At 49.5% G+C, this 26,696-nt stretch overlaps 1 protein-coding gene across 1 annotated transcript in view; it reads right to left on the bottom strand.

Annotated features, from left to right (window-relative positions):
• The window catches only part of LOC141072555 (tyrosine-protein kinase JAK3-like), a 635,207-nt gene that overhangs the window by 168,666 nt on the left and 439,845 nt on the right, over positions 1-26,696 (bottom strand). The window lies entirely within an intron of this gene.

Here is a 26,696-nt window from a genome sequence, read left to right as displayed (position 1 = left end):
AAGGAAGAGAAGTAGAAGCTTCTAACACAAGGGACATGTAATCTGATGTGATACAGCAGAAAAATACAAAGGTCCACATGGCCAGGACAGGAGTCATTCGTCATCTGGACTTGAGGCAAAACACCTGTGAGAGCGAGGCCTGCACTGACTTACAGTCAAATCCTATAAAAACGAGTTCAGAAACACAAGGCCATAATAGGATGTGGATTAAGTACAGTAAGAGATGTAGAGTCTTTGGGTATGTGAACACGTTGCGGATTCGTGTGCGGAATTTTCTGCGCGGAATCTGCTTATTTTGGCAGTATCCGCAGGTAAAAAAAATCAGCCGCGCTTTTCCTGCGGATTTATTGCGGATTTTATGCGGATTTGGCCTGGGTTTCTACACCTGAGGATTCCTATAATGGAATGGGTGTAAAAACATTGTGGAATCCGCACAAAGAATTGACATGCTGCGGAAAATAAAAAGCTACGATTTCCCAGCATGTGCACAGCGTTTTTTTTTTCATAGATTTCCATTGTACTGTAAATCACTATGAAATCTGCAGGGGATCCGCAACGTGTGCACATACCCTTAATGGAGGATAGGAGTCCCTGATTATCAAGGCTAAGATAATGGAACTAAGATTGTGCGAGCGGAAGCCTAGTTGCAGAAACGGAACTTTGATCATGTGGGTAGAGACTTAATAGAAGAAATAGAAATTTGTTTGTGAGCAGAGGACTGTGAGTTATCTCTCCAGGGACTGAAGGCAACAGGAATGGGTCGGAGGCAGAAAAACTCTCTGCGACCTAGACTGTGAGACTTGGGGTCTAGCAGGCGTGCATAGTTTGGCTCCTGTTAGGGCTTGGGCGGTGACCAGTGACCACCATTAGAAGCTGAAGCAGGCTGAAGGAGGCCCATACGGATTCGTCCCAGGCACTAATTGCTGATAGCCCTGTGTATCCTTAATAATATTGTTTTAGTGTATATTTATACCAATATCCATACATCAATGTATGTTGCATATGCTTTATGTGTATATTGATGTTACAGTGGTAGTTGTATTCAGTACATGTCCTTAGTGTGTAGCTCAGTAAGGTTATAACCGTGTCATTCAAGATTTAGTGAACTTAATATGCAGTGGTTACCTGTAAGCAGGCATAATCAGGGAAATCTAGAAGACAACAAATTTTTCGGTGTCACATGTTTCAGTGCAACAGCGCAAGGTCCGAATCAAGGCCAGATGGTAACCACTAGAACAAGAGAGGGCACAGGGATTGTCCCGTACTGTCTTTATTATTATTGATATATGAATTTATCAGAATTGTATCCTGTCTTGCTAATCCTGGAAATAGTTAATAAATAACTTGTTTTATTGCACCACTGAGTCCACGTTCTCTGTGCTCCTGCATCTTTGTACCCGTTAATCGCTATGTGCTTGTTTAACTTCCCTGTTATCTGTATGGGTTTCCTCTGAGTACTCTGTCTTCCTCCCACCTCCAAAGACCTACTGATAGGGAATTTAGACTGTGAGCCCCATCGGTGACAGTGCCAATAATGTCTGTAAAGTGCTGCGGAATAAGATGGCGTCATATAAGCAAAGCTTAATAAATAAATACATAAATAGATATAGTGATAACTGGGGCACAGCGCCTTCTCCCAGCCTCAGGTATTCAGCACAGTGACGGCCAGGTCCCAGGCATACAGTGGAGTAGTGTCAGTCACGGACACTGCTCTCCCCTCTCTCTGCCTGCACTCCAACCGTCATTCCTTGCACGCAATCAATTGTATTCATGTTTCTCAGACACGAATACAATTAAAGTGAGCTCAACCCAGGACAGGAACAGTGGAGCTGTAATCAGCTCCCTTCTCTGTAGGTGACTCCATCAAAATGTAGACCACTTCCTGCCTGTGCACTGTAGGAGATGGAGCACACAGGGAATGTTGGATGGTGCGATGACATCATTGTATTGAGCCATCCGTCGTCCCCACTGCATCACGTCATAGTAATGTTGACAGCGACTGTGCTGGACTGGGAGCCAGGATTACACGAGTATAAGTCTTTTTTTATTTTTTTCTCATACTATTTAACTAATGAATGGGGGCCATCACAAGAGGGGTTGTGGGGTTATTATACTGGGGGATGCTTGCTGTGGAAGTCTATCACACTATGGGGTACATATAGGGTGGGTACTAGAGGTGGGTAGAGTAGGCGCCCCCCTAGGGCTCTACGTACCTCCTGCCTCCCGAAGGGGGGATCACTTTGGGAACAAAATGACATTGCTGAATGCCTGCTGCCATCTGACCCCTTCCTCTGGCTGCAGGCATTCAGCACAGTGAAAGTCAGGGCGCAGGCACACAGGGCAGCAGTGTCATTCACTGACACTGCTCACCCCTTTCTTTGCCTGAGCTCCAGCTGTTGCTCTTTCCCTGCATTCAATTTTATTTGTATTCACGATTGTGAGCCCGCTCTAGGACAGGAGCAGAAGAGCTGTAATCTGTCAGGAACTCCAGCAGAACACAGGCCACTTCCAGCCTGCACTCTGTTGGAGACGGCAGATGAAGGGCACAAGTAGGCAGAGTTGGATGGCGAGTATTAGATGAGTATAAGCTTTTTATATTTTTATTTTTTAACTTTGCCAATAAGTGGATGCTATCACATTAGGGGCTGGCTGTAGTCTCATAATGAGTGTTAGGCGTCGGGTTCCTGCAGCTGCACAGCGGGAATCCAGAGCCTTGCTTCCAGCGGTCTCCCATTCTCCACCGACTGCTCAGGAGCCTGCACAGCAATAAAAGGTCCGCATGGCCGCTCGGCCTTGCGCTAGTATAGACTCTAATTGCTACTGTGTGAATGGTGATGGATGTATGGACTGCAAATGACTCATTAAGATTCCCCTTCCTCTGATATTACGAGTGCGTATAGGGATCTAGTTATAGAGTCAGCACCAGTCAGTGACAAGTTACTGGCCACATGGAACATCCTCCACAGTACTAGCATCCGACAGTGCGCCCCTCTTGTGCACTGTCGCATTGCGGCTGGCTCAGTCACCGTGCTGCAGTTAGCAGCACTAGTTGGCTCCACGGTAGCGACGCCGCATGCACGGTAGGTCTAGACGGACATCGACCTTGAGTCTTGGGCCTAGTCCTGTGACCATATACCGTGCGTGCACACGGCTGGGACAGGAATGGGACGCGCCGCTGTGGGAGCGTGGTGACCCCGTGATTCTGAGCGCTGCTCAGTTCCTCACCTCGTTTTGGGACCACGGGTCACTCACGACACCTCCCTCCAGCTATTAGCTTTAACACAGGGCTCCCTCTCAATCAGCCACTACGTCGTTCGTTTTCGGACACTGACTTCTGAGTTGGAGTGGCCTGATAAGGCACTCGTCCCTGTATTCTGGAGGGTTTTGGGGGAGCATGTCAAAGATGCTCTAGCTAGCAGGGAGGTTCCCGTAACTCTGGAGGAGCTGATTCATATCTCCACCCGCATTGAAGCTCCGCACGCTGTTACCAGTGCCAACAGTTTGGTCATTCGGCTAACACGTGTCCACAGCGGTCGAAAAAACGATCACGCCCCGTGGTCGTAAGACGGGGTCTATCAGATATGAAACCCTTTTCTCCCAAACCGGTATTCCGAGGGATGTTAGATAGCGGTGCTTCCACCTGGGAGGTAGAGGGCACGGTGGACTCTGGGGCAGAAGGGAATTTCATGTCTTTGTCCTTCGCCCAAAAGCACGCTATCCCGCTGGTGCTACTGCCCCATCCCATGACTCTCACGGTGGTTAATGGTGCGTCTTTACCATCTCAGGTCACCCACCAGACAGCACCTCTTGGTCTCTCTATCTCACCATCTCACCACGAGACCTTGTCCCTGTTCATTTTGCCAGATGGCATCGACCAGGTGCTTCTCAGAGTTCCCTGGCTCCGTTACCATTCCCCTCATATTGATTGGTCTTCGGGGAATATACTGGGTTGGAGCAAGGACTGTGAGGGGAGGTGCATGAGGGGCAGTGTCCAAGTAGCCTCCACAGAAGTGCCCGCGGACCTTTCCGCGCTTCCTACACACTACCGGCAGTACGCAGACGTTTTCTCCAAAAAGTCTGCAGAGACGCTTCCGCCGCACCGTCCATACGATTGCCCGATAGACCTATTGCCAGGCGCGGAACCTCCTAGAGGCCGCGTATATCCTCTATCTCTTTCTGAGACGAAGGCTATGTCACAATATATCCGGGAGAACCTGGCAAGAGGTTTTATCGAAAATCGGTGTCGCCGGCTGGTGCAGGGTTTTTCTTCTTGCAGAAGAGTGGAGAGTTGTGCCCCTGCATTGACTACAAAAGGTCTCAACGCCATTACTGTAAAAAACAAATACCCTCTTCCTTTGATCTCTGAGTTGTTTGACAGGTTGTGAGGGGCCCGGATCTTTACGAAATTGGATCTACGGGGGGCTTACAACCTGATTCGCATACGCGAAGGAGACGAGTGGAAGACAGCCTTTAATACCAGGGATGGCTACTACGAGTATTTGGTCATGCCCTTCGGCCCGCTGTCTTCCAGGACTTCGTAAATGATGTCTTTCGCGATATGCTTTCCACCTCGGTGGTGGTCTATTTGGATGACATTCTCATCTTTTTTCCAGATTTGACCTCTCACCGGAGAGACGTCTGCAAAGTCTTCGACCGTTTGCGAGCGTATTCTCTCTTCGCCAAGCTGGAGAAATGCCAGTTTGAGCAGGAGTCCTTGCCGTTCCTGGGCTACATCATCTCGGACCAGGGGTTGGCTATGGATCCTGCCAAATTGCAAGCAGTAATGGACTGGCAGGAGCCCCATTCTTTGAAAGCGGTGCAGCGCTTTTTGGGGGTTCATTAATTATTATCGTCAGTTCATTCCCCATTTCTCCACACTGGTAGCTCCTTTGGTCGCTCTCACCAAGCAGGGAGCCAATCTTAAGGTTTGGTCAGAGCAGGTCTCCATGGCCTTTTCTTCTCTGAAGTCCCATTTTGCTGGCGCTCCTATCTTCCACCGTCCCGATGTGGATAAACCCTTTATCCTGGAGGTGGATGCATCATCTGTCGGTGCAGGAGCAGTCCTTTTCCAGAAGGATGCTCAAGGTCGGAAGCATCCCTGCTTCTTTTTCTCAAAGACCTTCTCATCGGCGGAAAGGAATTACTCCATCGGGGACAGGGAGTGGCTGGCCATGAAACTGGCCTTTTCTGAGTGGAGACATCTCCTGAAGGGAGCCCGGTTTCCCTTCCAGGTGTACACTGACCATAAAAACCTGGTCTATTTGCAACTCTCGTCAAGCTAGGTGGTCGCTCTTCTTCTCCCGCTTCACCTTGCACTATCTGTCTGGAGAGGAGAACGTCCGTGCGGATGCTATCTCTTGCTCGGTGGTCTCAGCGGAGGAAGAGGAGGCTGAGCCTTGGCTAATCGTCCCCACGGAGAGCCTGAGGACTGTGGCTCCGGTCACTCTTGAGGCTGTCGCCTGTGGCCGGAGGTCCTCGCGTGGGCACACGTGTCCAGGGTGGGTGGTCACTTTGGCATTAAGTGGACCACAGAACTCCTGGCAAGGTCTTATTGGTGGCCGGACATGGCTCGGGACACAAAAGAGTACATTCAAGCATGCATCTCTTGTGTTCGGAACTGGTCCTGTAGGCAAAGGCCGGTTGGGTTGCTGTATCCCTTGCCGGTGGCAGATAGACCCTGGGAGGTGGTCGGCATGGACATTGTGGTCGGCCTGCCCAAGTCCGGTGGCAGCACGGTCATCTGGGTGGTTACCAATCATTTTTCTAAAATGGTGCATCTGGTGCCACTCGCACGGCTGCCTTCCGCTCACGGTCTCGCCGCACTGTTCATAAAGCATGCTTTTCGTTTGCACGGTATGCCAACAAAATAGTCAGTGACCGAGGTCCCCAATTTGCATCTCGGTTTTGGAGGGAGCACTGCAGTCTACTCAGTTTCGAGCTAAACTTGTCCTCCGCCTATCACCCCGAGGCGAACGGGTTGGTTGAGAGAGCCAATCAAACTCTGGTCACGTACCTGCAACATTTTATCTCTGCCAGGCAGGATGACTGGGCATCCTTTCTACCGTGGGCTGAGTTTGCCCTGAATAATGCAGTGGCTGATTCCACTGGTCAGACGCCGTTTCTTCTTAATTACGGTCAGCATCCACGCGTTCCCGTCCTGATGCCAGTGTCTTCCACTGACTCCAAGGTGGCAGACTGAGCAGTGGAGGCTGGCGACATTTGGGATCGCACCCAGGATGCAATTCGAGCCTCTAAAGAGAGAATGAGAGCGTCCGCTGACACACACATCGGCATCCTGCTCCAACTTTTGCCCCTGGCGACTTGGTGTGACTCTCTGCCCGAAATATCAGGCTGTGGGCTGAGTCCTCCAAGTTCGCTCCGCCATACATTGGTCCCTTCAAAGTCCTCGAGCGCATCAGCTCAGTGGTCTACCGTCTGGCTCTTCCACCACACTTGGCCATCTCTGACATCTTCCACGTGTCCCTTCTCAAGCCTGTTCACATGGCTTGGTCTTCTGAGTCATCTGCCGGGACATCAGACCTGTCCTCGGATGAGTTTGAGGTCAACGCCATTGTGGGACGCAGGATTGTGCGTGGCAAAAAATTTTATTTGGTGGACTGGAAGGGTCATGGTCCTGAGGCCCGGACCTGGGAGCCAGTGGAGAGCATCCACGCCCCACTCCTGATCGTGGTGTTTGAGCGTACCGAGGCTCAGAGGGGAGGGGGCCCTAGGAGGGGGGTAATGTTAGGCATCGGGTTCCTGCAGCTGCACAGCAGGAATCCAGAGCCTTGCATCCAGCGGTCTCCCTTTCTCCACCGACCGCTCAGGAGCCTGCACACAGCAATCTCGGCGTCCCAGACGCTCTGCTCAGACCAGCTCTGTAGGACTGGTTTTTGCTGCCACCTCTGGGTCAGCAATAGCAGCGCAGGCTGTCCTGCAGCAAGACACTCCAGAGGCTAAGTCTTTTCGTCGCGCTACTGGGCATGCTCACGAGACGATCTCCCATTGGAGATCGGGAGTCACGTGCTCAGGTCCTTCTCCTGATCTGATTGGTCCATCTCAGAGATCTGGAAGCTCCCGGAAACGCACGGCTATAAAAGGTCCGCATGGCCGCTCAGCCATGCGCTAGTATAGACTCTAATTGCTACTGTATGAATGGTGATGGATGTATGGACTGCAAGTGACTCATTAAGATTCCCCTCCCTCTGATATTACGAGTGTGTATAGGGATCTAGTTGTAGAGTCAGCGCCAGTCAGTGGCAAGTTACTGACCACACGGCACATCCTCCACAGTACTAGCATCCGACAGTGCACCCCTCTTGGGCACTGTCGCATTGCGGCTGGCTTAGTCGCCGCGCTGCAGTTAGCAGCACTAGTTGGCGTCCACGGTAGTGATGCCGCACGCACGGTAGGTCTAGACGGACATCGACCCTGAGTCTTGGGCCTAGTCCTGTGACCATATACCGTGCGTGCACACCGCTGAGACCTGTAAGGTCAACAGGCTCGGCATTTATGTTTATGCCTTAGGTGCCTCTGTGATATTAACAGAGCTCGCCAGCGCACGCCGGGTGACGTTCAACCCGCATGTGCCATACCGCCATATTGTGCGTCTGCCATTATATAGCAGCAGTTTAACACCTCTGCACGGTGGACCCCGGGCGGCGAACACACTTTGTTATTTAATATTTAATGCGTTCTGCCGTCTCTAACTATTAGGCTGTGGCCATGGGAACAGTATGAGAGGCTTGATGTGGGGGCATCATCAGGGGTTGGCTGTGGGCACATTATAAGTGGACATTATGAGGGGCTGGATGTGGGCATTTGAGGATGTTATGAGGGTCTGGATGTGGGGACGTTGTGAGGGGTGAATCTGGGGACATTATAAAGTGCTGACTGTGAGGACATTTTGAGGGTCTGGATGTGGGAACCTTATGAGAGGCTGGCTGTGGGGACATTATGAGTGGCTTCATAAGGGGATGTGGGGACGATATGAAGGGCTGGCTGTGGGAAAATTATGAGGGACGGGATGTGGGGACATTATGAGAGGCTGGATATGGGAACCTTATGAGGGGCTGGCTGTGAGTTCATTATGAGTGGCTGGAAGTGGGGATGTGAGAACGTTATGAGGGGTTGGCTGTGGGGACATTATGAGGGACTGGATGTGGGGGTATTATGAGGGACTGGATGTGGGGACATTATGAGGGGCTGGATGTGGGGGCATTATGGGGGGCTGGATGTGGGGACATTATGGGGGGCTGGATGTGGGGAACTTATGAGTGGCTGAATGTGGGGATGTTATGAGTGTATGGATGTGGACACTTTATGAGGGTCTGTATATGGAGATATTATGAGTGGCTGGATCTGGGGACGCTATTAGGGGCTGCCTGTGGGGACATTATGAGGGGCTGGATATGGGGACATTATAAGTGGCTGAATGTGGCGACATTATGAGGGGTTGGCTGTGGGGACATCATATTATATGGGAGACTGTGGGGGACACTGTACTGTATATAGTGGTCTGTGCTGGTAACCATAGTATATAATGTGGGGCTATGGTGGACATTATACTGCAAAGGAGGCTGTGTATATTTGGGCGCTATTGTGGATATACTGTATGGGTGGCTGTAGGGGTACAATTTGGAGAGGACAAAATGGTGGGCAGTATGAGGGCATAGTGTGAAGAGGGGACACAAAATGGGTATGGAGAGGGGGAAGCATGAAAGGTGGGCACAGTATGGAATGAGTCACCAAAATTAGACCAAAAATTTAAAGGACACACCTCAAACTATATCAGACACCAAAATACGGAAGTGTGAAACCAAAATATTAATAAAACAAATCTTTACTGACTACATAATAAAAAACATAATAAAATTGCATTTGTGTAAAGGGACTGAAATTGAACAGAATGAACTCCAAGAGGTCTACAAGGAAAAGATCATATCTATGCAAACATATATACTTGGGCGAGAAATATACAATAGCCACAAGACATTAAAAATAACAAGTCATAATAGAAGTGCATATATGTGAATTAACTCCAATTGAGGATTAGGTGGGTCAAAAGTGATGTAAAAATATCAACCAAGTGGTTACAAACCTAACACAAGATCTCCCCAATGAATAATATATAACAAAATATAAAGTGCAATAGTGCACAAGTAGATACAAATGACAACCAGCAAAATGTAAAGTGCAATAGTGCAAAAATAGACAAGCAGGCTATGATTAATGTATAGATGCAAGTGCCCAGTATGCTACCGAAGTAGCTAAATAACCAAAGTGCTGCGCATAAATTTAAGCTGACCGTCAAAAAAGAGGCATAATTACCATGTAGACCAACAGGGAGAATGCCCCGAGGCGCGTTTCGCTAGTAGCTTCTTCCAGGGGTCGAAGTGGGCCATCTTGGAGAAACGATCCATCACCACCAAGATGACTGTACAGCCAGAAGAACGGGGTAGGTCGGTGATGAAATCCATGGCAATGTTTTCCCAAGGAACCGCAGGGACGGGCAACGGAAGCAACAAGCTGGACGGAGGTCGTCGTGGCACTTTGTTTTTTGCACAGGAGGGACAAGAGGCCACGAAATCGAGCACATCTTGGTGAAGCGTGGGCCACCAGTAGTGACGTATGATAAGGGCAAGGGTCTTCTTAGTTCCGGCATGGCCGGCCAGTCTGGAGGAGTGCCCCCATAGAAGGACCTTTAGCTTGAGGTTTTTGGGCACAAGAGTCTTGCCAGGAGGTGGAGGAAGCCAGTTTACTGGAGCCACTGTGATGATTCTAGTGGGGTCAATGATATGCGAAGGTTCCACTGTTTCGTGTGGCTGGAAGACCCTGGACAAAGCGTCGGCTTTGGTATTGTTGCCGGGGCGAAAACGGAGCTCGAAGTCAAATCGGGCAAAAAATAAGGACCATCTGGCCTGACGAGGGTTGAGTCTCTGGGCAGACTGAAGATAGGCCAGATTCTTGTGATCCGAAAAGATTACAAAGGGATGGACAGTCCTCTCAAGGAGATGATGCCATTCTTCTAAGGCTAACTTTATGGCCAGGAGTTCCCGGTCGCCGATCGAGTAGTTACACTCGGATGGAGAGAAGGCCTTAGAGAAGAATCCACAGGGGTGCAGATGACCAGAGGCGGATCTCTGGGACAATACTGCCCCGGCACCTGTCGAGGAAGCGTCCACTTCGAGTACAAAGGGTCGGTTGCTCTCGGGACGATGCAGCACCGGGGCTGTGGAGAAAGCCAGTTTTAAGGTCTGAAAGGCCTCCTCCGCCTCATGAGTCCAATCATTGGGAGTAGTCCTTTTATGGGTGAGAGCAGAAATAGGTCTGGTAATTGCGGAAAAGTGGGAGATGAATTGCCGGTAATAATTGGCGAATCCGAGAAACCGTTGTATCGCCCTTACTCCGACGAGGCGAGGCCATTTGAGATCATTGAGTCAGCTTCTCGAGATCCATCCTTAATCGGAGATAATGTATCCCAGAAACGGCAGAGAGGTCTGTTCAAAGAGACATTTATCTATCTTAGCATACAGGCGATTCTCCCGAAGACGCTGTAACACCAGACGGACACTCTTTCTGTGGGACGAGAGATCCGGAGAGAAGACGAGGATGTCGTCCAAGTACACGACCACACAGGAGTACAAGACGTCCCAGAAGATCTCGTTGACGAACTCTTGAAACACTGCAGGAGCATTGCAGAAACCAAAAGGGCATGACCAGGTACTCGTAATGGCCGTCTCGAGTGTTGAAAGCCATCTTCCACTCGTCACCTGCGCGGATACAGACCAGATTATAGGCTCCCCTGAGGTCTAGCTTGGAGAAGACCTGAGCCCCTCTGAGGAAGTCAAACAGCTCTGGAATGAGTGGAAGAGGGTACCTGTTCTTGATGGTAATCTCGTTCAAGCCTCTATAGTCAATGCATGGCAGTAGAGATCCGTCCTTTTTCTTGACGAAGAAAGATCCGGCTCCCGCGGGCGAGGAGGACTTCCGTATAAAGCCTTTGGCGAGGTTCTCCAGGACGTACTCGGACATGGCTTCGGTCTCTGTGGGAGACAGGGGGTAGATTCTGCCCCTTGGGGGGGGTTGAACCGGGGACTAGTTCAATTGGGCAGTCAAAAGGCAGGTGTGGAGGAAGAACCTCTGCTTCCTTCTTATCAAAGACATCAGCGTAGGAACTGTAGGCTGAAGGAAGGCCCGGAAGGTCTGGGGGTGGCCGAGGAGTGTCCGCTAGACGGACAGGAGTCAGACAGCGAGCTTGGCACGGTTGTCCCCAGCAGAGTATCTCCCCTGAAGACCAGTCGGGGACAGGCTGATGAGTCCTTAACCATGGAAGACCGAGTAGAATCGCATGGGAGAGCTTGGGCAGAAAGTAAAAGGCTATCTTCTCTCGATGTAAGGCTCCGTCTTGCAACTCCACTTCCTCAGTGACCAAGGTGACGGTCTCCTGTAGTGGTTTGCTATCCACTGCGGCAATCAGGCGAGGATTACCTAGGATAGCCACGGGAATCTGGTATTTATCCACCTCTTCATGATGAAGTTACATGCTGAGCCTGAATCCACATAGGCCACCTCGGACCCACGTCTCTCCCCTGAAACCAAAATAACAGATATAGTAAGAGGTTGAGAGCAATCATTAGCACCTAGGGAGGCCTCTCTTACCTGACCTAGGTGGAGGAGTTTCTCTGTTTCTCACGACAGGTACGGACAAAGTGAGACGAGCCTCCACACGCCTCTCTCTCAGATGCAACTCGGCCAACTTGAGGCGATCTACCTGCATGGATTCGACCGAGGAGGGAGATGAGGACCCGGCAGGATGGGGACTGACAGACCGGATGGAAAAGGACGCAGGCCTGGTGGACCTCCTGTCTCTCGCTGACTCCCGGGCACGCTCCTGGAAGCGTAGGTCAATGCGGGTGGCCAGCGAGATAAGGTCCTCCAAGGTGGTCAGGGTATCCCTCCCCGCAAGTTCATCCTTTATTCTGCTCGAAAGGCCACACCAGAATGCCGCTACCAAAGCCGCGTTGTTCCAGCCGAGCTCAGAGGCGAGAGTGCAAAAGCGGATCGCGTAATGCCCGACCGTGAGATAACCCTGATGTATGTTAAAAAGAAACTCGGTGAGAGAGGCTAACCGACTCTGCTCGTCGAAAACCCTGCAAAAAGTATCCAAGATGACCGGAAGACTCGAGACAACGGGATCGTCACGTTCGCAGAGAGGATTCAGCCAAGACAGGGCCTCTCCCTCCAGATGGGACATAATAAAGGCCACTTTGGCCCGATCAGAGGGATATTGCTGAGGCAACCATTCAGAATGGAGGCAACACTGATTTAAGAACCCCCTGCAGAGTTTGTGATCACCAGTAAACCGCGACGGCTTGGCGAGGCGGGGCGCCGGGAGAGCTGTAGACAGAGGGGGAGGAGTCGGGATCGTGGTGGCAGACTGGAGGACCGACAAGCGGCTATCAAAGGAGGCCATGTAACTCAGAATATGGGCTTGAGTATCTCGTTGCTGACCCAGCTCCTGTTGAAGACTGGCCAGTTGAGTGGCATTTCCATGATCATCCACCTGCAGGGCCAACAAACGGGTGTCCATAGACTTCATGACGGACATGATGCGTCATTGAGTCTACCGCAAAAAGAGCATCTCCTGGGTAGCAGCAGTAGTACCGGCGGAGTCCATGGCCTGATCGTACTGTACCACGGCTGTTCAGGAGACAAATCTCCAGGAGTGAACCCTCTGGACCGTGGCACCGAGGGGCCCCGGGCGAGCTGCCGGGTGGAGCCGACACCTATACAGGGAACGTTAGGAGCAGGCCCAGGGATTTGGGTACAACGATAGCAGTACCAAGAGGGGCGGCTCAGGACGGACTGGAGTAGGAGTGCGGGGCTGAAGCATAGAAAACAGAGCGGGATCACTGGAGACTAGACAAGAGTAGGACTGCAGGACTGGAGCATAGACAACAGGACGGAGCAGGAACACGGGAGGCAGGACTGGAGTAGGACTGTAGGACTGGAGTGTGGATAGCAGGATGGAGCAGGAACACCGGAGGCAGGACTGGAGTGTAGATAGCTGGATCCACAGAGCACAGGACTGTGGGGCTACTGCAGGGACCACGGAAGGCAGGACTGCGATACTGCAGAGAGCACACGAGGAAACAGGGCCCAGTGTGCTAGCAAACACAACGATCAGGCGCCTCCTTCAGGGGGGAGCTGCCTGATATGGCCCTGTCAGGTCTGACATTGGTGCTTCTGGGTCAGGGCATTGCCAGAGCACAAGTAACAGGAGGGAGGCGTGGCCGCGGCCTATGGCGCATGCGCATTGCATGCAGAGACCCCGTCGGCCGCGAGCCAGTCAGAAGGGACCGCTGTGGCTGTCGGGTGGCGGGGGGCAGGGCGTGGGAGCGGAGGCCGGGTGAGTATGCGGAGGCGGCATGACACATAGTATGGACAGATATTTTTTATGCAGAGGGTATTTTAAGAACACTTTAATTTTTAAGTGTGCCTTGTAGGCATGTGCTGCAGAAGACCATAGAAGAGAGAAGTCTGCAGAGAAGATCTGTGGATGTGAAAACTCTTCATGGCATCTGATCAAGATGGAGATGAAAAGAAGATGACACCTATAAGGTACCTGGATGTAAATGTGTGTTATACTGTGTATGTGTGTGATATTGCCTGTGTTTCATCAGTATTGTGGTTCCTGTATGGTCTGCAGTCTTATGATGATGACTGATAACTAGAGTTGAGCGAAACGAGTCGAAAAAATTCAAAAGTCGCCGACTTTTGGCAAAGTCGGGTTTCATGAAACGAAACCCGACCCTAGGATGAGGTCGGCCACGAGGTCGGCGACTTACGCGCCAAAGTCGCGTTTCAAAAGTTTGTTTTGCGCTCTTTTTCAGCCAATCAGGATCCACGGACACTGTGGGCAACGTGATGACATAGGCACGGGTCACCACCATCTTTCAGAAGGGCATGCAAGTGATTGGCTTGCTTTGGTGGGCGTCACAGGGGGTATAAAAGGGCGTGCACGCCGACCGCCATCTTACTTCTGCCGATCTTAGTATATGGAGAGGTTGCTGCTGATTCTGTAGGGAGAGCGTTAGGCAGGGAAGAAGACAAAAAAACTGCTTCTGCTGCTAGCGATTTGGCCTGCACAACACACCAGTCACTGTGTGTGCAGTGCAAGGGGAGGCTATATAGTGGTGTATCAGTGGTGTTGGTTGTTGGGCTGCCTTCTAAGGCTTCCTGACATTCCTGCATTGCTGTTTACCCACTGCTCCGCAAACTGCTTTTTTAAAAGCAATCCCAATTTTTTTTTTGTCCTGCTGAGAAGACAAAAAAACTGCTTCTGCTGCTAGCAATTTGGCCTGCACAACACACCAGTCACTGTGTGTGCAGTGCAAGGGGAGGCTATATAGTGGTGTATCAGTGGTGTTGGTTGTTGGGCTGCCTTCTAAGGCTTCCTGACATTCCTGCATTGCTGTTTACCCACTGCTCCGCAAACTGCTTTTCTAAAAGCAATCCAATCTCCCTTATCATCTAGTCACTTTTGTCACAGCTGTGCCATCGAGCCTGTCACATAGCGCTCAGATATTCATTGGGCCTCACACAATCCAAAAGTGTCCAGTGTCCAAAAGTGTGTGCAGAGATTCAAAATCTCCCTTATCCTCTAGTCACTTTGGTCACAGCTGTGGCATCGAGCCTGTCACATAGCGCTCAGATATCAGTGGGCCTCACACAATCCAAAAGTGTCCATCCAGTGTCCAAAAGTGTGTGCAGAGATTCAAAATCTCCCTTATCCTCTAGTCACTTTGGTCACAGCTGTGCCATCGAGCCTGTCACATAGCGCTCAGATATCAGTGGGCCTCACACAATCCAAAAGTGTCCATCCAGTGTCCAAAAGTGTGTGCAGAGATTCAAAATCTCCCTTATCCTCTAGTCACTTTGGTCACAGCTGTGCCATCGAGCCTGTCACATAGCGCTCAGATATCAGTGGGCCTCACACAATCCAAAAGTGTCCATCCAGTGTCCAAAAGTGTGTGCAGAGATTCAAAATCTCCCTTATCCTCTAGTCACTTTGGTCACAGCTGTGCCATCGAGCCTGTCACATAGCGCTCAGATATCAGTGGGCCTCACACAATCCAAAAGTGTCCATCCAGTGTCCAAAAGTGTGTGCAGAGATTCAAAATCTCCCTTATCCTCTAGTCACTTTGGTCACAGCTGTGCCATCGAGCCTGTCACATAGCGCTCAGATATCAGTGGGCCTCACACAATCCAAAAGTGTCCAGTGTCCAAAAGTGTGTGCAGAGATTCAAAATCTCCCTTATCCTCTAGTCACTTTGGTCACAGCTGTGCCATCGAGCCTGTCACATAGCGCTCAGATATCAGTGGGCCTCACACAATCCAAAAGTGTCCATCCAGTGTCCAAAAGTGTGTGCAGAGATTCAAAATCTCCATTATCCTCTAGTCACTTTTGTCACAGCTGTGCCATCGAGCCTGTCACATAGCGCTCAGATATTCATTGGGCCTCACACAATCCAAAAGTGTCCAGTGTCCAAAAGTGTGTGCAGAGATTCAAAATCTCCCTTATCCTCTAGTCACTTTGGTCACAGCTGTGCCATCGAGCCTGTCACATAGTGCTCAGATATCAGTGGGCCTCACACAATCCAAAAGTGTCCATCCAGTGTCCAAAAGTGTGTGCAGAGATTCAAAATCTCCCTTATCCTCTAGTCACTTTTGTCACAGCTGTGCCATCGAGCCTGTCACATAGCGCTCAGATATTCATTGGGCCTCACACAATCCAAAAGTGTCCAGTGTCCAAAAGTGTGTGCAGAGATTCAAAATCTCCCTTATCCTCTAGTCACTTTGGTCACAGCTGTGCCATCGAGCCTGTCACATAGCGCTCAGATATCAGTGGGCCTCACACAATCCAAAAGTGTCCATCCAGTGTCCAAAAGTGTGTGCAGAGATTCAAAATCTCCCTTATCCTCTAGTCACTTTGGTCACAGCTGTGCCATCGAGCCTGTCACATAGCGCTCAGATATCAGTGGGCCTCACACAATCCAAAAGTGTCCCGTGTCCACAAGTGTCTGCAGAAATTCAAAATCTCCCCTGTCCTATAGACACCTTGTACCTTGTTTTACATTACTATATAGTTTGTTGGATTTTGTCTACATTTCTACCAAAAATGAGGAAGGCTGGTGGAAGAGGCCGTGGAATTGGGCGGGGGTTGGCAGCTGGTAATGATGGTGTTGGTGGTGGATCTGATGGTAGTGGCAAGAGCAAAATAGGACCGAATGCAGGAGGTGCTGACCCTGCGTCATCGTCTGGCTACATAAGGCCTCGAACACTTAGTTTTCTAGGAGTTGGCAAACCGCTTTTAAAGCCAGAGCATCAGGAAAAAGTTTTGTCTTACATTGCTGACTCAGCCTCCAGCTCTATCGCCTCCTCTTCTTCAGTTGTAAAAAGTAAAAGCACTGAGTCGTCATTGGAGGCTCATGTTCATGAACCACACCTTTCCTTGTGTCCTTCACCCCAACCAAGATTGAAGGATGACGCAGGCCATACTACTGATTACTCCATGGAGCTGTTTTCACATACCATGCCTGGATTATCAAGTGAAATGGTGAATTACCCAGGCCAAGATGAATCTGACATGGAGTGCACTGATGCACAGCCGCTGATGGATGATTCTGCTGGTACATTCACTCAGAGCACTACATTGTCCTCGCAGTGTACAGAGCCAGATTCTGACCCTGATGAGACTCAGGTGCCCCTTCCCGCACACTATACCACCATACACGGTGACACAGAGGAAGGTGCACATGACATAGAAGAGGAGGTGATGGATGACCCAGTTGTTGACCCAGATTAGCATCCATTGGGGGAAGAGGGTGCTGCTTCCAATAGCTCAGATGAGGAGCATCCACAGCAGACATCGACATCGCAACAGCTGTTATCTGGCAGGCCCGGAGCACTCCAAAGACAGGTTCCAAACATCAAAAGAGTTGCTGGGCAGCTTGTCCAGAGGGTCAAAAGATCACAGCGTGCTAGGCCGCAAAATGTCTGCCAAAGTAGGAAGAGTGCAGTGTGGCACTTTTTTGAACAAAATCCTCATGATCAGGCCAAGGTTATCTGTAAGAAGTGCGCAAAGACCTTTAGCCGAGGGAAAAATCTGAAAAATTTGAATACCAGTTGCATGCTTAGACATTTAACCAGCATGCACTTGCAAGCGTGGACACAACACCAAACCTCAAGTGCCACATGTGCAACTGATCACAACGAAGGTAGTCAGCAACGCTACATTGTTTCCCCCACTGTAAGCCCACCGGTTAGCACAGCAGCAAATGTTGAGGTGTCGTTGCAAGACCACAGCAGTCAGGGAATCCCACTGTTATATCAACGAAAGACTGATTCTAGGCCATCAGAAAGAACACCAACTCCATCACCATCATCAACCCTCTCTCAGTCCGCCCTGTCCACCGCTACTTCCACCATATGCAGCTCTCAAGTCCAGCTCACCCTCCCAGACACTATGAGTAGGTCAAGAAAGTACTCAGTCTCTCATCCGCGTACACTGGGTTTGAACGCCCACATTGCCAAACTAATCTCGTTTGAGATGATGCCCTTTCGGTTGGTGGAAAGCACAGCTTTCCGTGAACTCATGGCCTATGCAGTACCACGCTATGACCTACCCAGTCGCCACTTCTTCTCTCGCAAAGCCATCCCAGCCCTCCAACACATGTGAAAGACCGCATTGTCCATGCACTCAAGCAGTCAGTGAGCGGAAAGGTGCACCTCACAACTGATGCATGGTCCAGTCGGCATGGCCAGGGCTGTTACGTGTCCATCACTGCGCACTGGGTTAATGTAGTGGATGCAGGGTCCACAGGGGACAGCGGTGGTGGGACAGTGCTGCCTAGCCCACGGTTTAGGAAACAGTTGGCTGTAGGCGTTCGACCCTCCTCCTCCTCCTCCTCCTCCAGAAGCGAAAGCTCGTCCACAGAGCGCAGTCGTACGAGCACTCCATCTGCAGCTGCCACTGTTGCACACGATGTGTCCCCCTATCGAGCAGCTAGTGGAAAGCGTCAGCAGGCTGTGTTGCAGATGATGTGTTTGGGCGACAGACACACCGCCGAGGTGCTGGCCGAGTACTTGAAGCGACAAACTGAGTCATGGCTGGGCAGTGTACATCTTGAGGCAGGCAAGGTAGTTAGTGATAACGGCCGTAATTTTGTGGCAGCCATAGCCCTTTCAAAACTCAGCCACATACCTTGCTTGGCTCACACCTTGAACCTGGTGGTGCAGTGCTTCCTCAAAAATTATCCGGAGTTAACAGCCCTGCTCCAGAAGGTGCGAAGACTGTGCGCGCACATCCGCCGGTCGCCTGTACACTCCGTTCGTATGCAGAAGCTGCAGCGATTGCTTCACCTTCCCAACCACCGCCTCATTATCGACATTGCAACAAGGTGGAACTCCACCCTGCACATGGTGGAGCGGCTGTGCGAGCAGAGGCAGGCCATAATGCATTTGTGGGAGGATACACGGCCAGGCACTTTGAGAGCAGACATGGAGTTGACAGGTGTGCAGTGGTCGAAGCTGAAAGACCTTTGTAAAGTCCTTCAGTGTTTTGAGGAATGCACACGGCTGGTAAGCGCAGACGACGCCATCCTAAGCATGAGCATCCCACTTATGCGTCTGCTCATGCAAACTTTGACGCACCTTAAGGAGCAGGCGTCTGCAGCCAATGTTGATGAGGAGGAAGAGGAGGAGGGAATCCTTGATGACATTCAGCCATTGTCTGCTCAGGGACCTCTCCTGGACGAGGTGGAGGAAGAAGAGGAGGAGGAGGATGATGATGGGGATGATTACTTAGGGGAGGAGGATGCATCTCGTGGGGCAAGTGAAAATGTTGGCGTGGCAAGGTCTGGTACAGGGTTTGTGCGTGACTGGAGGGATGTGGATTTGCCAGAAAGTGCTCCTCCACCCAGCACTCGCAGTGCATCATTGACACTGGGAACATTGGCCCACATGTCAGATTATGCCTTGCGGATCCTAAAAAGGGACCCCCGCATTGCCAAAATGATGAACGATGACGACTACTGGTTGGCCAGCATCCTGGATCCACGCTATAAAGGCAAATTACAAAACATCATGCCACAGGAGAACCTTGACCTAATATTGGCTAATAAACAAGCAACTCTGGTAAATCGGTTGCTTGAGGCATTCCCAGCACACAGCAGCGGTGATGGTTCTCACACGAGCCGTACGGGCCGGGGGCAGCTTGGCAGAGGTGTTCGTGGTGCACACAGCAGAAGTGGCGTTGGAGACAGGGGTTTCATGACAATGTTGTGGACTGATTTTTCAAATACCGCTCACACAACTGGTAATACTGCATCGATGGAAAGTGACAGGAGACAGCAGTTGTCAACTATGGTTACAAACTACTTTTCCTCCCATATCGATGTTCTCCCACACAGGTCATTCCCCTTTGACTATTGGGCCGCTAAACTGGACACCTGGCCTGAATTGGCCCAATATGCCTTACAGGAGCTTGCTTGCCCAGCTGCAAGTGTGCTATCGGAAAAAGTCTTCAGTGCAGCTGGATCAATCCTGACAGAAAAAAGGACCCGTCTGTCAACCCAAAATGTGGATGATCTAACCTTTATTAAAATGAACCACGCATGGATTTCCAAGGATTTTGTCCCACCTTCCCCTGATGACACATAGGGTGACAGAAAAATGGCTTGCTTTGGTCCACCTCTTCCTGGTACTTCACCTATTTTGCCTTTTGCATCAGCTGAATGTCCAACATCAACATATGCCACTTTCTAAAACTCCCTAACTGTGCTGCCTCCCCCCCCATGGCCGGGGTCACCACCTAGCGCACGACACCGTGCGAGTGCCGTTGCTCTGGACAGGTGGGTAGGCCGATTCTTGGGCGCGGGCACTGGCACAGGGTCCCTCATAGTGCAATCAAGTGTCTCTGACGGTGGTGGTGCACACCCGCCGTCAAACACACCGCTGTACTATGAGGGGCCCAGTGCCAGTACCGACGCCCACGAGTGGGCCCCCCTTGCTTGGGCAGGGCCCCAGCATTTGCAATCTTTACCTCTCCCTGCTCCTCCGCTGTGTAATCTGGGCCGTCAAATCCATACTGTGCCTGACACCGTCTGAGCCTGCCTCCTGATGTATAGACATATATTTTGAATGTGTACGCTATCCATACATGTTATCCGGGGATACGGTACCCTTTCTAACCTTTGTGCAATCACGTGCAATCCATACTGGGCCTAACACCGTCTGAGCCTGCCTCCTGAGACATATATTTTGAATGTGTACGCTATCCATACATGTTATCTGGGGATACGGTACCCTTTCTAACCTTTGTGCAATCACGTGCAATCCATACTGGGCCTAACACCGTCTGAGCCTGCCTCCTGAGACATATATTTTGAATGTGTACGCTATCCATACATGTTATCCGGGGATACGGTACCCTTTCTAACCTTTGTGCAATCACGTGCAATCCATACTGGGCCTAACACCGTCTGAGCCTGCCTCCTGAGACATATATTTTGAATGTGTACGCTATCCATACATGTTATCTGGGGATACGGTACCCTTTCTAACCTTTGTGCAATCACGTGCAATCCATACTGGGCCTAACACCGTCTGAGCCTGCCTCCTGAGACATATATTTTGAATGTGTACGCTATCCATACATGTTATCTGGGGATACGGTACCCTTTCTAACCTTTGTGCAATCACGTGCAATCCATACTGGGCCTAACACCGTCTGAGCCTGCCTCCTGAGACATATATTTTGAATGTGTACGCTATCTATACATGTTATCCGGGGATACGGTACCCTTTCTAACCTTTGTGCAATCACGTGCAATCCATACTGGGCCTAACACCGTCTGAGCCTGCCTCCTGAGACATATATTTTGAATGTGTACGCTATCCATACATGTTATCTGGGGATACGGTACCCTTTCTAACCTTTGTGCAATCACGTGCAATCCATACTGGGCCTAACACCGTCTGAGCCTGCCTCCTGAGACATATATTTTGAATGTGTACGCTATCCATACATGTTATCTGGGGATACGGTACCCTTTCTAACCTTTGTGCAATCACGTGCAATCCATACTGGGCCTAACACCGTCTGAGCCTGCCTCCTGAGACTATATTTTGAATGTGTACGCTATCCATACATGTTATCTGGGGATACGGTACCCTTTCTAACCTTTGTGCAATCACGTGCAATCCATACTGGGCCTAACACCGTCTGAGCCTGCCTCCTGAGACATATATTTTGAATGTGTATGCTATCCATACATGTTATCCGGGGATACGGTACCCTTTCTAACCTTTGTCCAATCACGTGCAATCCATACTGGGCCTAACACCGTCTGAGCCTGCCTCCTGAGACATATATTTTGAATGTGTACGCTATCCATACATGTTATCCGGGGATACGGTACCCTTTCTAACCTTTGTGCAGTCACGTGCAATCCATACTGGGCCTAACACCGTCTGAGCCTGCCTCCTGAGACATATATTTTGAATGTGTACGCTATCCATACATGTTATCCGGGTATACGGTACCCTTTCTAGCCTTTGTGCAATCACGTGCAATCCATACTGGGCCTAACACCGTCTGAGCCTGCCTCCTGAGACATATATTTTGAATGTGTACGCTATCCATACATGTTATCTGGGGATACGGTACCCTTTCTAACCTTTGTGCAATCACGTGCAATCCATACTGGGCCTAACACCGTCTGAGCCTGCCTCCTGAGACTATATTTTGAATGTGTACGCTATCCATACATGTTATCTGGGGATACGGTACCCTTTCTAACCTTTGTGCAATCACGTGCAATCCATACTGGGCCTAACACCGTCTGAGCCTGCCTCCTGACACATATATTTTGAATGTGTATGCTATCCATACATGTTATCCGGGGATACGGTACCCTTTCTAACCTTTGTGCAATCACGTGCAATCCATACTGGGCCTAACACCGTCTGAGAATGATAGATGGGGCCCACCATACACTGGAACATTCCAAAGGTGGACATCAGACACTGGAGCAGCATTTACAGGGCCCATTATACACTAGAGCATTAGAAATGGGGCCCATTATGTTTGGAGCATTATTTGGGCCCATAAGACAGTAGAGCTTCATCCATGGGGACCAACATATACTGTAGCATTATGTGGAGCTCATCATATACTGTTTCAAACATTATATGGGACCAATGATTCTGTATGGAGAAATAGATGGGCCTCGTCATGAGATGTAAAAAGTGAGGTATTTTTCATTGTACTATACCGCTATTTCTCTGCCGTATCGGAGCATGATGAGTTGTGGTATGTGTTAAAGGGGCGCTCTTTCGCCCAGGGCACATGAAAACCTGGAGCCAGCCCTCCCCCCCCACAGTCTGTAGCCAAATAACCCCCATTTTTCAGTGCGTAACTTGTATTATGAAGTTAATTAAGGTTGACAAGCTTAAGTAAGAAGAATTGATGCTTTTGGCATTCAAATGGGCACTGTTGGTGTGTTTCCTGTCCTCCTCTCACTGCCGACTTTTATTCCCCATTGACTTACATTGGGTTTCGGGACGACCCCGACTTTTCCCTATAATCGGACGATCTTGCTCGACCCGACTTTTGGAAAAGTCGGGTTTCACGAAACGAAACGCGACCCTAAAAAAACAAAAGTCGCTCAACTCTACTGATAACTAGTGTTGAGCGGTATCGGAATTCCGATACTGAGTTCTGATACTTTTTGCATATCGAATACCAGAATTGGAAGTTCCCATAATGCTATGAGCCAGCTGCTCCTCTCCCAGATACACGCTGAACAGTGATCTATGGAAAGTGAAACTAGTGAGGGAGGAGGAAACGACCAGTTCTCATTTCAATGCCAGAACACCCCCCCCGGACTTTTATCTTAGAAGCAAGAGATGATATCTTGGAAACCGTGCAGACTAGTCACAGAAGGTAAATTACTTATTGTCAGCATTCTGCAGCCTAGATATGCCCTGAGATTATGTGAAAAGTCCGGACAACCTGTTCTGTTATGTATTTCTGCCAAGTTGGATCGCCCGCCAGGGCTGGTGGGGTACTCGGTACCGGGCACGTTGGTTTCAATGGGAGATGTCACGGTAGCTGTGACCGGGTCCGTGGCCCTGGGCGTCCATTGTAAAAGGGAAATGTTGAACGTGTGGATGATGATTAAAGTTTATGAGTGAATGATTCGTGACGCCACCTGTGGTGTTCGGCAATGAAGATGTTAAGACAACGCTGCAGACAGATCCTCTTGGACAGATGGTGTGGTGCAGCAATAATGTTATGGCCCTCCACAGGTAGGGCTGTAGTCCCAGGGCAGTGTAGATGGAGAGGTAGTGAAGAAACATAGATGGTGCAGTGCCAGGCACAGAGATGTAGCAGTGCTGAGTGTGTTGGCGCAGTAATAAATGGAGGACACCAGGGCATGTAGTTCCAAAGCTTTACTCACAGTCTGTTGTGCATACAGGTGCCCGCATCCGTGCCGTGTCCTCCAGGTCAGGGGCTCAGTCAACCTCCAAGCTAGATGAAGCACTCCGTTCCAACACTCCACCAACATGTGCCTTTTCTGAACATCTCCCTCTATTGCTACACAACCCCTTTAACATAGTCAATATCTTTGTAACTCCGAACGTCTTAAAAAAAAAAAAAATTATTCCTGCTATTCCATTTGATTGGGCTAAACCTCTATGCCTTTAATGTCTCCTCCACCTCCCCCAATACATTCTACATTATTCTTAGTTGTTTTCCTTCATGCAGAATTAACCTACAAGGAAAGAAAGGGTTTATTTTAATTCTGATATTTCTGTCCCATTGACTTGCATTGGTTTCCGGTATCGGAATCGGCAATATCCGATACTTTTTGGGAATCGGTCCGATCCAATCCGATCCGATATTTCCCGATATCGGAAGGTATCACTCAACACTACTGATAACAACTCCCAGCATCTCCTTACCATTGTTTAAGTCATACTGGGAGTAGTAGGTTTTTGAGATACAAATGTATATGGGCCTGACTTGACATTACAACTGTTTGCTGTATTGTTGTTGGTTCTGGTGATATTCATGTACTAATAGTGGTTCTGGTGACGTATGCATGTAATGGTGCTCGTGTTGCATCTATTTATTGACTGTGGTTCTCATAATGTATTTATGGAGGTTCTGGTGATGCATTATATTACTGATAGTGGTTCTGGTGATGTATTCATGTACTGATAATAGTTCTAGTGATCCATTTATCTACTGATGGTGGTTCTGGTGCCATATTCATGTACTAATGGTGGTTCTAGTTACCTTGTTATTTATGGATGATTGTTCTGGTGTCTCATTTATGTACTAGTGATGGCTCTGGTGTTCTCTTTATATACTGATGATGATTTTGGTTATGCATTGATGATGGTTCGGGTTATGAATAAATCACCAGAACAATTACCACTACATGAATACATTACAAGCACCACCATCTGTACATGAAATATCACCATAAACACCATCAGTGCGGGAATATAGCTCCAGAACAACCATCACTACATGAATACGTCAAAAGAACCACCATATGTAAATTAATACGTCACCAGTACCACCATCAGTACAGGAACATGGCACCAGAACCACCATCAGTTATGATGTCAACTGTATTTGTCACGTGATGGATATAAAAACCATTATATTCATACCTTTATCTAAATGGGATTTGTTTATTTTCCATTGGGATCTCTGCCAAATGCTGGACACCATAATTGAAACCAAGCAGCCCTGATATATACTGTAGATAAACTACTATATATTATAGTTAAGCTATATTAGTTTCCATGACTGTCCTTGGATCTGACATTTACAATCTGGGCTGTCAGGGATGAATATAAGCATTTGTACATTGCACTGTGTAAATGGTCCGCAAACAATTAATTATTCTATAACTAACTTTGAAAACATGCTCCCTTTCTTTTACTTTTGCTGGTATTTTTGGGTGAAGAAGGTGACAATTCTAGTGAAAGTAGTTGTTAGAGCTTGTCACTTAACACACCAGAAGGGAAGGATTGGGGCGTTAGAGGACCAATTACTTTAAGCCCTGACCCATTTCTTTACTTGGGGGCAGAGCGTTTATCAGGGTGGGCACCATTGTCTTCATCTGCCTAGGGCATCAAAATATATTGTGTCCCGGCCCTGGGTAAATGATATAATGGAGGCTTATAACATTATGAGGTATATATTATTCTGGAGGCTGGCTGGGCTGGCTGGGCTGGCCCGGCCCTGGGTAAATGATATAATGGAGGCTTATAACATTATGGGGTATATATTATTCTGGAGGCTGGCTGTGAGGAACATTATACTGGGGGTCTATCACACTATAGGTTACATATTATACTGGCACTGGCTATGGGGTACATTATACTGGGGGCCTATAACGCTATGAGGTACAAATTTCACTAGGGCCTATCACACTATGAGGTATATATTATACTTGAAGATGCATGTGGGGAACATTATACTGGGGGCTTATAACACTATGGGTACATATTGTACTGGGTGCCTATCACACCATGATGTACATATTATCCTAGGGGCTTGCGGTGGAGTACATTATACTGGTGGCTTTTCACACTATGGGGTACATATTATACTGGGGGCTATCACGCTATGGGGTAAATATTATAATGGATAATGGCTGTTCAGAATGCAATACTAGGGGCCTATCACACTATGGGGTACATATTGTACTGGGTACTGGCTGTAGGGTAAATATTATACTGGGGGACACTAAATTCTGTCATAACTAGTGTTGAGCATTCCGATACCGCAAGTATCGGGTATCGGCCGATACTTGCTGTATCGGAATTCCGATACAGACTTCCGATATTTTTTCAATATCGGAAGTCGGCATCGGAATCAGAAGTTCAAAGTTGATTGACAGCCTGACGTCATCATGATGCGCGGTGTGTGCGCATCATGATGCGCCGTCATTTCGGGCCTTCCGGGGGTCTCTGCCGGCCTGCCGGGGGGCTGTGTGGACTGCCCGGGGTCTGTACCGGCCTGCCGGGGGGCTGTGCCGGCCTGCCGGGGGGCTGTGTGGACTGCCCGGGGTCTGTACCGGCCTGCCCGGGGGTTGTGCCGGCCTGCCGGTGGTCTGTGCACCCTGTGGGGGTCTGTACCGGCCTGCCGGGGGGCTGTGCCGGCCTGCCGGTGGTCTGTGCACCCTGTGGGGGTCTGTACCGGCCTGCCGGGGGGCTGTGCCGGCCTGCCGGTGGTCTGTGCACCCTGTGGGGGTCTGTACCGGCCTGCCGGGGGGCTGTGCCGGCCTGCCGGGGGGCTGTGCTGATGTCCGGGGGTCTGTGCAAGCATCGTCCGATGGGACTATAAGTCCCATCTGGCGATGCCTGCTACCATGACAGTGATTGACACATTAGCCAATGATGGGACAGTAGTAGTCCCATCATCCGGCTAATGTGTTAAATGTTAAAAAAAAAAAAAAAATACTACATACATACTACATACATACTACATGCATGCTACATACATACTACATGCTACATACATACTACATATATACTACATACATACTGCATGCTACATACATACTACATACATACCACATATATACTACATACATACTACATGC

Source organism: Dendrobates tinctorius, unplaced genomic scaffold (assembly GCF_039654945.1).
Source record: "Dendrobates tinctorius isolate UK_male_01 unplaced genomic scaffold, ASM3965494v1 ptg000276l, whole genome shotgun sequence".
In the NCBI taxonomy this organism is placed as follows: domain Eukaryota; kingdom Metazoa; phylum Chordata; class Amphibia; order Anura; family Dendrobatidae; genus Dendrobates; species Dendrobates tinctorius.
The sequence above is the reverse complement of the archived record's forward strand: the minus strand, read 5'-3'. Positions and strand labels throughout refer to the sequence as shown.